The sequence below is a fragment of the Coturnix japonica genome, chromosome 6, assembly GCF_001577835.2.
Source record: "Coturnix japonica isolate 7356 chromosome 6, Coturnix japonica 2.1, whole genome shotgun sequence".
NCBI classification, from domain to species: Eukaryota; Metazoa; Chordata; class Aves; order Galliformes; family Phasianidae; genus Coturnix; species Coturnix japonica.
This window is the reverse complement of record NC_029521.1, coordinates 31,148,592-31,159,997: the sequence shown is the minus strand read 5'-3', so window position 1 is coordinate 31,159,997 and position 11,406 is coordinate 31,148,592. Positions and strand designations below refer to the sequence as shown.

Below are 11,406 nucleotides of genomic sequence, written 5' to 3'. Positions count from 1 at the left end.
GATTTCTGTGTGCATTCAAATACCTGACAGTCTGAAATCACAGCAGGTGTAACAACGAAGAACTGCACAGCAGTTATCGAAATAAGGAGATAACACGAGCCTTATAGCAGCGAGAGGCTCCAGCGGCACTCCTTGGAGATTAAAGCACAGAAACATGCCTGAATACTGGTTACATCCTTCATATAACGAATACCTTCAAACTATGAGCAGGTTGGCTCTGCTGCATTACCCTTTACTAGTTCTCAACTGCAATAAAAGAACAAACCATCCATAATAGTGAATAATGAATGTTCCAGAGTTCTAAATTCACATTTGCCAGAGGTTAAGGATCAGATACTAGATCACATAAATGTTGTTCTGTTGTTAATGCACATTCGTTATTTGTTAAAGCTGGGCATTAAATGATTCCTGGATGCACCAAAATACAACCACGCAACATCCCGAGCTGGAGGGAGGCCACGAGGACCAGGTGCCAGCCCCTGTGCCATGCAGCAGCACCCACCCTGTGCCCCACAGCTGAGTGCAGTGCTGTGCCCACCACCCTGCGGGACACAGCCCTCTCCTAACCCCCAGAGCAGCTCTGCACAGCTCCCTCAAGTCCTGCTGATGTCAGCAGAGCTCAGAGGTGTTCCTCCACTCGCCTGTAAGGACCTGTAGGGCCACCAGGAGGCCTCACCTCATCCTTTTCCGAGACACATAAAACAAGGGACCTCAGCTGCTCCTCACACCTTGACTTCTTGCTGTCTTTGCTGCCCACCTCTAACGGTTTCACATCCTGCCTACATTGTGGTGCCCAAGGTGCTCACAGGTTCGGCTGTGAGGTCTGGCAGCACCTGCTGTGTCTCACCTGCTGAGAAGCTCAGCATGGTGCAGTGGAGCTGAGGGCAGCGCAGGGCCCAGCACTGCCAGGGCCCCCCCTGCAGTAGGTCAGCTGGGTCCAGGGGGTAGTGGAATCATAGAATCACAAGGAAAGGACCTATGACATCATCCAGTCCAACCGTCCTCCCATCACCATTGCTACCACAAGCCACTAAACCACATCTCATAGCAGATTCAGAGCTGCTACCAGTCAGAGGGGAGCCCTGAGCAAAGCTCACTGTACAAAGGGGCTACTGCTGCATGAGCACAGTGCACATATGGATGCACATGGCTGAACACGACCTGGTGTATTATTACACCACACTAACTACTCACAGTAGTTACTCAGCACACACACACAGCAGGAAACTCAAAAATCCTGTTGTGGATCATAGTAATTGGACAGATCAATATGATGGGAAAAGGTGCTTAACCAGGAGTGTAATGATGGAAGGATCCCCTCAATAGAAAGTGCTGTAAGGAAATGGAAGAAGATTGCCCATATCAGAAGATCCCAAGTGTGCAGAGGAAAGCTCCACCAGGGAGTGATGTCCAGAAAGAGATCCTTCCCCAGCGGCAGTCAGCCCTTAAATGGGGTGTGAGAAAGGCGCAGTTGGGCTCCAGCCCTTCCAGTTACACCACTGAATTGCCTTCACCTGTGTGGCCAGGGCTGGCCCTGCTCTTCCCCCAGGTGTGCAACCAGTGCTTCAGGACATGACTCAAGTTACCATCCATAGAGCTACGTACATTTAACAACACTTCAGTGCCATTCTTAAGTAATTCCTGAAGGATTTTTAATTAAAACCTTACAAAACAACATAGCAGCACGCTACCACCAGCAGACAGGCAGCTTTACACCTTCCCCTATGCCTCAGAAACCCAAGTACGAGACAAGGGTCTCCACAGACAGCTCCTCACCCTGTGGCCCACAGGTGGGCGGCCCCGGCCCCAAGACACCCTGCACACCCATCCCATCCCATAGCACAGCCTGCTTCCTACCGCTGCCACTGCTCCCCATGAGGCCCTGCAGCAAGCTCCCAGCCTGGCACGGTGCCTCCATGGTCCTCAAAGCTGTGACCAAAGCAGGGGGCACAGATCCCTACCCCGAGACCCGCAGGCTGCACAGCTTCATAAAGAAATGGGCACTACCAGCACGTGCATATGTTCACTTTATCAGACCAGAAACTGTTTTTCTAGGTCTCATTTGACTTCTTTTTTTCCTGGGTGCTTCCTTCAAATCTCAGAGTAAGGCATCCATACAGAAATGTTCATCACAAGGAGACTGATTTGATTTTGTTCCACAAAGTTTGTGCAACAGAAACCAATAAGAAGGGCTGGGAAAGGGACAAACACGTTTCTTTACTTTACTCATGTGTTATGTACAGGTTCCTCTTTCTAACAAGTCAGACGGAGGGATGTGCAGCGGGACGCCCTGCTCAGACTGCACGCCCTGACACTCAGCAGCCCTGCAGAGCGCTGCTCCCGGTGCCCGCTGTCGGCCACACCAGGCGGTGCAGCAGCACCAGGAGCACAGAGCGCCGCAAGTTTCCGTGATGTCACAGCGTGTTGCTGCTGCCTGGCACCACAAGAGCTTCCAGGCTGTGCTCACGTCTTCCCTCTTCAGAAGGAGTCGCTGAACCAACACCTCCACAGCGAGGATTCAGCGCAGAGAAACACGCTGCAATCCATGTGTGTGCTGTGCAGCTGAGATGCCCCATGGCTCTTCCACTCAAACGCTGCTGCTTTTTTCAGATGCTTTTCCTATAACAGGCCCCTATTTTTCTCTCCAGGAACTAACATTAGCGTGGGGGCAGTGAGGGACTCTGAGCAGGCCAGAAAAACCCAAGTGACGAATAAGGGACTGAGGCTGGTGCCACTGCTGGAACTCTGTGTTTCTTGACCATGGGGCAAGTTTCGCAATACCTGGTCTAATGGCTGCAGAGGGGCGTCACCAAGGGAAACAGACCCTACCCCAAGAGCCAGCAGGGCTCAGTGCAAGGGCTTTAAACTAGGTAGGAGATGCAGTGAGGTTTGCTAGGGTGCAGCAAGTGGTCTGGGGCTTTATGTTAGATCCGATGGCGGAAGAGTCAAGTGTGACAGTACAGAGAAAGGCCTGGGGTTACAGTCACAGCAGGAGACTGCAGGAAAAAACCTCTGAACTGTCCTGTAGGATCTTGCCAACCTCCCATCTGAATCCTCCTCATGTCCCTATAGGAAGCAGCAGGGGAAAAACATCATATTTCTTCTGGAGGTTTAGGGGAGGGCTCCTCTAGAAAGGTGGTGTGTCAGAAAGCCCAGCTGAGGTGGCTTCACACCAATGCATGCAGCGCAGAAAGTAAGCAGGAAGAGCTGGAAACCATGACATGCTTGAAAAATTACAGTCCAGTTGCTATGATGGAAATGCGGTGGGATGACTCCCATAACTGGAATGCTACCATAGAGGGGCATCACCTTTTTAGACGGGATAGGCCAGGTAGGAAGGGTGGGGGAGTAGCCTTCTATGTCAAAGAGCATACAGACTGTGAGGATCTTCCTCTGAGTAATGGTGAAGAGGAGGTTGAGAGCCTATGAGTTAGAATTGGGGATTAAGGCATTAGGATTGGAGGCAGACTGGGCTGCACCAACCATGCCCTGGTTGAATTCATGATCTCAGTGGCTGGCTAAGAGTGGGATCAGAACCCTGAACACTGGGAGAACAAACTTCAGGCTATTTAGGATGAGATCTCCTGGGAAGCTGCCCTTGACAGACAAAGGAGTGGAAGAAAGCTGTCTGCTCTTCAAGGATGCCTTTCTGAGAGCACAAGAGCTCTCCACCCCTCAGAATAAGAAAATATGCAGGAGAGGCAGGAAGCTGACATGGCTCAACAAGGACCTGCTGGTCAGGCGGAGGGAAAAGGGACTGTAGGGCTGTAGAAACAAGGGTGCGTCACCTGGGGAGAATACAGGGGTGCTGTCAGGACTTGCAGAGTGGGGATTAGGAAAGGCAAGGCACATATGAAACTGAACTTGGCAAGGGAGGTTAAAAGCAACAGGAATGGTTTCTATAGGTGTGCTGGCCAGAAAAGACAGGCCAAAGAGAGTGTACCTCCACTGGAAAACAAGAGAAGAAAACTGGCTATGACAGATATGGAGAATGCTGAGGTACTAAATGAGTTCTCTGCCTTGGTCTTCGCTGTCAGCCAGGATTCCTGTATTTTTCACATCCCTGAAGCTCACATCCCTGGGCCTCTGGGTGGGAATTGGAAACCTCCCCGCCCAGACTTGGGCAAGACCTTTGACGTGGTCACCATCACATCCTGATCACTAAATCAGAGAGATAAGGATTTCAGGGGTGGACTATTTGGCAGGTAAGGAATTGGTTAGGCCTTACACAGAGGTTTGTGTTGAATAGTGCTGTGTCCACGTGGAGACCAGTGACAAGCCATGTCCCCAAGGGGTCTGCCTTGGGACCAGTGCTCTTCAGCATCATCAGTGACATCAATGATGGGCTCAAGTGCACCCTCAGCAAATCTGCTGATGACACCAAGCTGAGCTACATTGTGTTGACACATGAGAAGGAACGACGCTCAGAGGGACCTTGACAAACTCAGAAGGTGGAACCATGTGAACCTAATGAGGTTCAACATAACAAAGTGCAAGGTTTTGCGCTTGGGTCAGAGTAATCCCAGATATGTATACAGACCAGGAGAAGAACTCCTTGAGAGCAGCCCTGCAGAGAAGGACCTGGAGTATGAAAAACTGAGCATGAGCCAGCACTGTGCTCCTGCAGCTCTGAGTGACTTGGTCTAGTGCCTGATCTGGAGGCTGGTGGCCCTGTCTGTGGTAGGAAGGTTGAAACTTGATGATCTCTGAGGTCCCTTCCAACCCAAGCCATCCTATGATAAAAACTGCACACTGGACACTTCACATAAATCAAACAGTAATCTCATTTACATATTCTATGAGTACTCTGCCATTTGCTTAACATCTAGTTCATTTCACCATCCAGTTTCATGTTAAGAGAAAAACCTTCCCCATCAAACACATAGCACTCTGAACCACTACTCTTACAAAACACATACTCACTTCTCTCCAAACAGCCCTTTTTCCCCCTTGTTTCCAAGGGATGCTTTTGGGGTAACAGAGTATGCTTTCCATAGAATCATAGAATGGCCTGGGTTGAAAATGACCATACTCCAGTTTTACTGAACAGCAGATGGGAATCTAAACCACAGGAGCTACGATCCAAGTTACCAGCTCTTGTTATGAAATGAAATGTGACAGCCAGCATCAGGACTTCACTGAACTCTGTCTCTGCGTAAGAGGTTTCTTTCTCCGTCATTGTAATTTCCTATTATGACATGCACTCTATGACATACTTGCTTCCAAGACTTTTCTCACCTGTCTTGATTCAAGTAGCATCTTTTCAACTGTAAATATTACTTTCTGCATGAGACATTAGAAATTACAGCAAACTGCACCTTGAGATTTCGCAGCACCTTTCCTCCATAGTGCCTGCCCTTCTTTTTGACAAGTCAACAGATTATTGCTGAATTTGCACAGCACTGTGTGAGGACGACACACTGGAGCACAACACACTACAGGAAGCACATTGCAAACCTGTCTGTTTCCTTCTGCAGGACCAGGGCTGACAAACAGGGATTATTACCCCATATAGAGCAGAGGGGAGCCCATTTGTTCTCCCCCTTCACCAAACACGATGCCCAACAGGCTGGAAATCTTTCTTCGCAGATTTTATCATATTATGCTATTCCCTAAAAGGAGGAGATTTCCTTCCAAGTACAGTTTCTGTTCAGCCTCCCTCCCCCACCCATATTACACCCTCAGATGTAACACCCCCACCTTCCAAAACCTGTGGTCGCCTATTTCAGGCAGCCAGTGACACAGCTACCAGAAGTGGTCATCAGAACAAATGCTGCCAGCTTCATACATTACAGAACTGCAGAACACCATTTCTTGTTATTACAGTCTAAAGTTAAACCCAACAAAACACAGGCTGCAGATCTACAATGCAAACCCAGCATTTAAAATAAATGACTACACTGGCAATGAGAATGTCTGGATTCTTAACAGAAAGAGAAAATCCAAAGATTTCACAAGCCTCTGTGATGAGAATAGTACTAGAGAAGGTAAAGAGTGAGTTACTTAGTGATCAGAAGGGTAGAAGAAAAACATCAGTTTTACAAGCAATAACAGTTTTAACTGTCAACTTTGGCTGTACATAACGAACAAGTTACTGCAGTTCCCACACCCAAGAAAAACAATGAAACTGACCATAATCTCAGCATACAGACTATATATGTGCTTAGAACATACTGTCTTTGCATGCTATTCACAACAGTCATTTTTACAGTTCTCAGATTAACAGCCATAAGGGCACGGATGTTGAAAACTCAGACTTTAAATACAAGTCAGTGAATTCAGTAAGCCTCAAAAAAGCACACTGCCTGTTTTAATGTCAGTTCTACCTATAACAAACACTGAAAGTTGTTCTAAATCATTTCTTCCATATGACTACATTCAAAGCAAAGCATTTGACCTGCTAATTAGTCTGACAATGCCCAGTGTTTTGGTAGGACACATGATCCTGCCCATTCCAACCCAGTGCATCTACATTCAGGCAAAGACAAAGTCAGCTGTGGGCAGCAACTGAAAGAAAGGGATCCTGAGAATAAAGCTCTGTGGAAATCATAAGATCTGGAACAAATAGAGCTGAAATCCACCTGTCAGACAGCTGGCACGTCCCAACCCTATGCTTTATGGATTCCCAACACGTGTACAGTCACAGAATCCTTAGAGTTAGAAGGGGCCTCTGAGGGCCATCCAGAGCAACCTCCCTGCACTGAACAGGGACACCACAGCTCCACCAGGCTGCCCAGAGGTCGATCCAGCCTGGCCTTGAAGTCTCCAGAGACATCACATCTACCACATCACCGTGTAAGGTTTTTTCTTTATATCTAACCTAAATCTCCCCCCTTTAAGCTTGAAGCCATTTCCCCTCACTCTATCACCACAGAGTCTGTCCCCTTCTTTCCTGTAGCTCTCCTCTAGACACAGACAGGCCACAATCAGCTCACATCACAGCCTTCCCAGGCTGCCCAGCCCCAGCTCTCAGCCTGCCCTGTAGGAGAGCTGCTCCATCTGCTTCATTTCTGTGGCCCTCCTCCAGGCACACCCAACAGCTCCATGTCTCTCCTGCACTGAGGGCTCCACATCTGGATGCTCCAGGTGAGGCCTTGTCAGTGCAGGGCAGAGGGGCAGGATCACCTCCCTACCCTGCTGCCACGCTGCTTCGAATGCAGCCCAGGATGCAGTTGTCTTTCTAGGCTGTGAGAGCACGGTGCTGGCTGACACCCAGCCTGCCATCCACCAGCACCCCCATCTCTTTTGTCGGGGCTGCACCCAGTCATTTCAAGCCCTGCCAACACACCTCTGTCTGTCTGACTCACCATGCGCTGGGTGGCAGCCCTGGCTGTGACCACTGCCCGGCCCTGCATCAGCTGAACCTCTCCAGGGAAGCACGGCGAGTTCTCAGAAACTGACTTCATTCTCATTTTGGTTTAGGTTTGTTCCTTCCTGCAGCCACAAGAAAGGACTGCAGGAACTGCAACCATCTTCACTGTCCTCACCTCAGCTAAAAACAGCTCGAAATGCAAGCTCTGCCAATACTCTGGTTTCTGCAGAAAAAGCAGAGCCTGTTTTAAACACAGACATATTAAGAATGGCTTCATGCCCATCTGCGACAGCAGCACCACACACTGAGATCATGCACATTTCTGTCCTGTTTATGGCTACTACTGTGCATTCAGTCCTTTTCTTAATCCCAACGGCTTCTCTGCGGGAGGAGGAGGACGCATCCAAGAACAAAGAAAACAAGAATCCAGCAGCTCTGAACCTCGTGTCCACACCCCAAACTCAAAGCATGTTTTAAATAGCAGCAACACACAGACACTCACATTCCTTTCCAACCCTGAGGTTCGCAAGTGAAAATAAAACAAACTCAGCTGGGAGCTTGTTCTGTGCACTTTTTCCTTCTCTTAATCTAGGAAGTAAAGCACGGCGTGAACCTCCTGCACTTCAGTACTAAGAGAGTCACAAACAAAAAAACTATATAAAAATCCCTGTGTGGTCTTCAACAGGCTCCTTAAAAGCATTTTCCATTCTTCTTCAAGAAGGGTGGGGTATTTTTGCTTAGAGGAGGGCCTTGAATTTCCAAGGCCAGACCACATACGCTTCCCAGGCCTAAATTAAGTCACGAAGCTGCTGCCAAATTCCCGGTTACAGCCTCGTGCGTCACACGGAGCGAGGGCCAGCAGGGCCCAGCACACTGAGCAGGCACAGCACAGAGCTCCCACCGACCTGCAGCCATCTGCACTGAGCCTGCCTCCAGAATGCCAGGGGCTGAGGAAGCTCTCCTGGCTTTGCAGCGCTTGCTGACAGATTAAGATTAGTCAATCGTGCTAAGCCAAAATGCAGTAAGACACGAAACATGATGACAGCTGCAGCAGAAGAAAAATGCCAGACTGTTTCTCAAATGTCCACGTTCCAAGAGAGCAAGTTTCTGAAATTAAGGCTCTGGAAGTGAACGAAAGAAAAGTTTTCCTAAAGGAAAAGTATTAATCTGGCTCTGCAGAGGAAATCCAAAAACAAACTCGGTTGCAGCAGCAGAAGCAGCAAAACCCAACCTTAGACACTCCACGCTGTCTGAAAAGCACAATGACTTGAATACGGATCAATCCACATATCCAGAATCTACCACCCCAATGTACAGTGATGCAGAAGGCCTGGGAAGACCACATCGCTCTAAGCTGCCACTACACCAGCACATCCAGTTCTTCATGCAGTTCTATGGGCAGACAAGGAGGGAGGAAGGAGAGGCGACAGTTGTTTTACAGTAGGTAACATAAAATATGCCAACTTTAAAGTTAATATTCTGATCCACAGAAGAACAGGAACACTGTTCCCCAGGCACTCGGGGGAATGACACAGTGTTCTAACTGGATGATGTGCTTTAACCTTTTAACCAGCCTGTTAAGCATTAATGGAAAGGCAGCCTCCCCAGAACCTTCTTGTTCCTAAAATGTCACTACTTGAGATGCTGACCTTGCCCCCACCTTGCAAAAGCTCATTCAGACCAACTTTAAGCCCTCTTACTTACATACAGATCAGAATATAATACAATACCTTCAGCTTAACATTACAAGGAAAAGCGTTACAGGACCACAACACCATCACCATGTACTGAGCAGTGGAACCAAATGAAAGAATACAGCAATGAGAAGGAAAAGCTTGATTACAAAGCCAGCAATGGGAAACCAGAGCAGCAGCGAGGCTGAGGCCGGGGCCGCTCCAGCAGGCAGCCCCAGCTGTGTGCCCAGGCAGCACTCACAGGAGCAGCTCCACCACTGCCATGGGGACTGTGCCAGGAGCCAGGGCCCATAAACAGCGGGGCTGAGTTCTGCCGGACTGCCCGTCACTGGACTTTACTTCTTTCCTTAGGGGGAAAATAGCAACTGCTGTGAACTGGCAAAAAGCCACCCCGTGTTTGATGACAGACCAGTTCTAAACTACAGAGTCAGCTGTCATTCAAAACACAGACTGCAAATTTACAAGGGACTGATACATCCAAGTAAAACAGATCAGACAAAGCATTTATCAGCTCTATCAGAAGTGATCAGCAACGTCATAAAGCAGCGAGCTACTTCAGGGGCTGCTATGCTGTAAGATGTCATTACACACTAAAATTTATGGTTTTTTCATCTGCATGGATAAATTGTGTAACTTAACACAAACATATACAAGATTTAATGCAGGACAAGAGAAAATGGTTTCAAACTAAAATAGGGAAGGTTTAGACTGGGCATAAGGAAGAAGTGTGTTACAGTGAGGCACTGCGTGGGCTGCCCAGGGAGGTGGGGGTGGTCCCTGCAGGCAGCCCAGGGCAGGGGATGGGCTCTGGGCACTGATGGAGCTGTGGGTGTCCCTGCTCACTGCAGGGGGTGGCACCGGGTGGCCCTCAGAGGTCCCTTCCAACATAAAAGATTCTGTGATTGCATGTTATTTGTAGAACCGCATCACATAATCATAGAATGGGTTGGGTTGGAAGGGACATCAAGGATCACCCTGTTCCAACAGCCCCTCGCCACACACAGGATGCTAAATCAAGAACCAGATCAGACTGCCCATGGAGGGATGGCATAAAAATTTTAGCACGTGCCATTTAAGTGTTAAGGTCTTTCACATGCTACATTCTGGGAAATGCACATAGCAGTAACCTACAATAAAACATGAATTAAGTGACCTGTGCTGATGTATCACAATATCTAAAACCCCTGATTTAAAGCTGTTGGAACTTGAACAACAAAAAGCCACAGAAATGTTCCTTATTGTGTTATTTGATGTTCAGAGAATCACCAAGGTTAGAAAAGACCTACAAGATCATCCAGTCCAACCACTCACCACCCATAGTTCTCACCAATCCATGTCCCTCAACACAACGTCCAAACATTCCTTGAACACCTCCAGGGTCGGTGACTGCACCACCTCCCTGTGCTGCCCATTCCACTGCCTGACCACTCTTTCAGAGCAGTAATATTTCCCAGTTTCCAGCCTGAACCTCCCCTGGCACAGCGTGAAGCCATTCCCTCTGGTCCTACCACCATTTACATGAGAGAAGAGGCCAACCCCCAGCTCACTACAAATCACTTCAGGTAGTTATAGAGAGCTATAAGGTCTCCCTTTAGCCTTCTCTTCTCCAGGCTGAACATTCCCAGCTCCCTCAGCCGCTCCTCATAAGCCCTGTGCTCCAGACCCCTCACCAGCTTTGTAGCCCTCCTCTGAACATGCTCCAAGGCCTTGATGTCTTGCAGTGAGGGGCCCAGAACTGGACACAGCACTGTCGGTGCAGCCCCACCAGAGCTGAGTACAGAGGGACAATCCCAGCCCTGCTCCTGCTGGCAGCTATTTCTGATGCAATCCAGGATGCCATTGGCCTTCTTGGCCACCTGGGCACACTGCTGGCTCACATTCAGCCAAGCATCAACCAACACCCCCAGGTTCACTTCCTCTACGCAGCCATCCAGCCCCAAGGCTGTTGAGCTGCTGAGGCCAAAGTGCAGGACCCGACACTTGGTCTTGTTGTGCCTCACCCCAGATCTCTCTGTAGGGCTTTGCTACCCCCAGGCAGATCGACACTTCCAGCCAGCCTGGTGTCACCTGCAAACTGACTGAGGGTGCACTCAGTGCCCTCATCCAGGTCATCAATGACGATATCGAAGAGGACAGGTCCAATGCAGACCCCCAGTGAACACCACTTGTGTCCAGTTGGATTTAACTCCATTACTTTCCATGATGGGCTTAACTTCTAGAAGCGTTTCAAACTGAGCACTTGTTTTCTTTTTGTGGAGATTATTCTGGCAGCTGGCACAAGGACCCCGCTCTCAGAAGTTATGCAAACTGCAGTGACACAACCACGTATGCAAATTGAATTCCTCAGAAGGATGGAAAAAAGTTGTGGTCTGTGGTTTACCTGGGTTTGAGTTTATGAAG

The 11,406-nt window shown here is 48.8% G+C and overlaps 1 protein-coding gene across 5 annotated transcripts in view; it reads right to left on the bottom strand.

Moving 5' to 3' along the window:
• The window catches only part of INPP5A (inositol polyphosphate-5-phosphatase A), a 182,254-nt gene that overhangs the window by 131,876 nt on the left and 38,972 nt on the right, over window positions 1-11,406 (bottom strand). Inside the window, exon 1 of one of the 5 annotated variants that reach the window (XM_032445628.1) lies at window positions 848-868. The exons of the other annotated variants lie outside the window; for them this stretch is intronic. The gene's annotated coding sequence lies outside the window, so the exon portion shown is untranslated. Of the gene's footprint in view, window positions 1-847; window positions 869-11,406 lie in introns of those variants that run through there. 5 annotated transcript variants of the gene reach the window in all.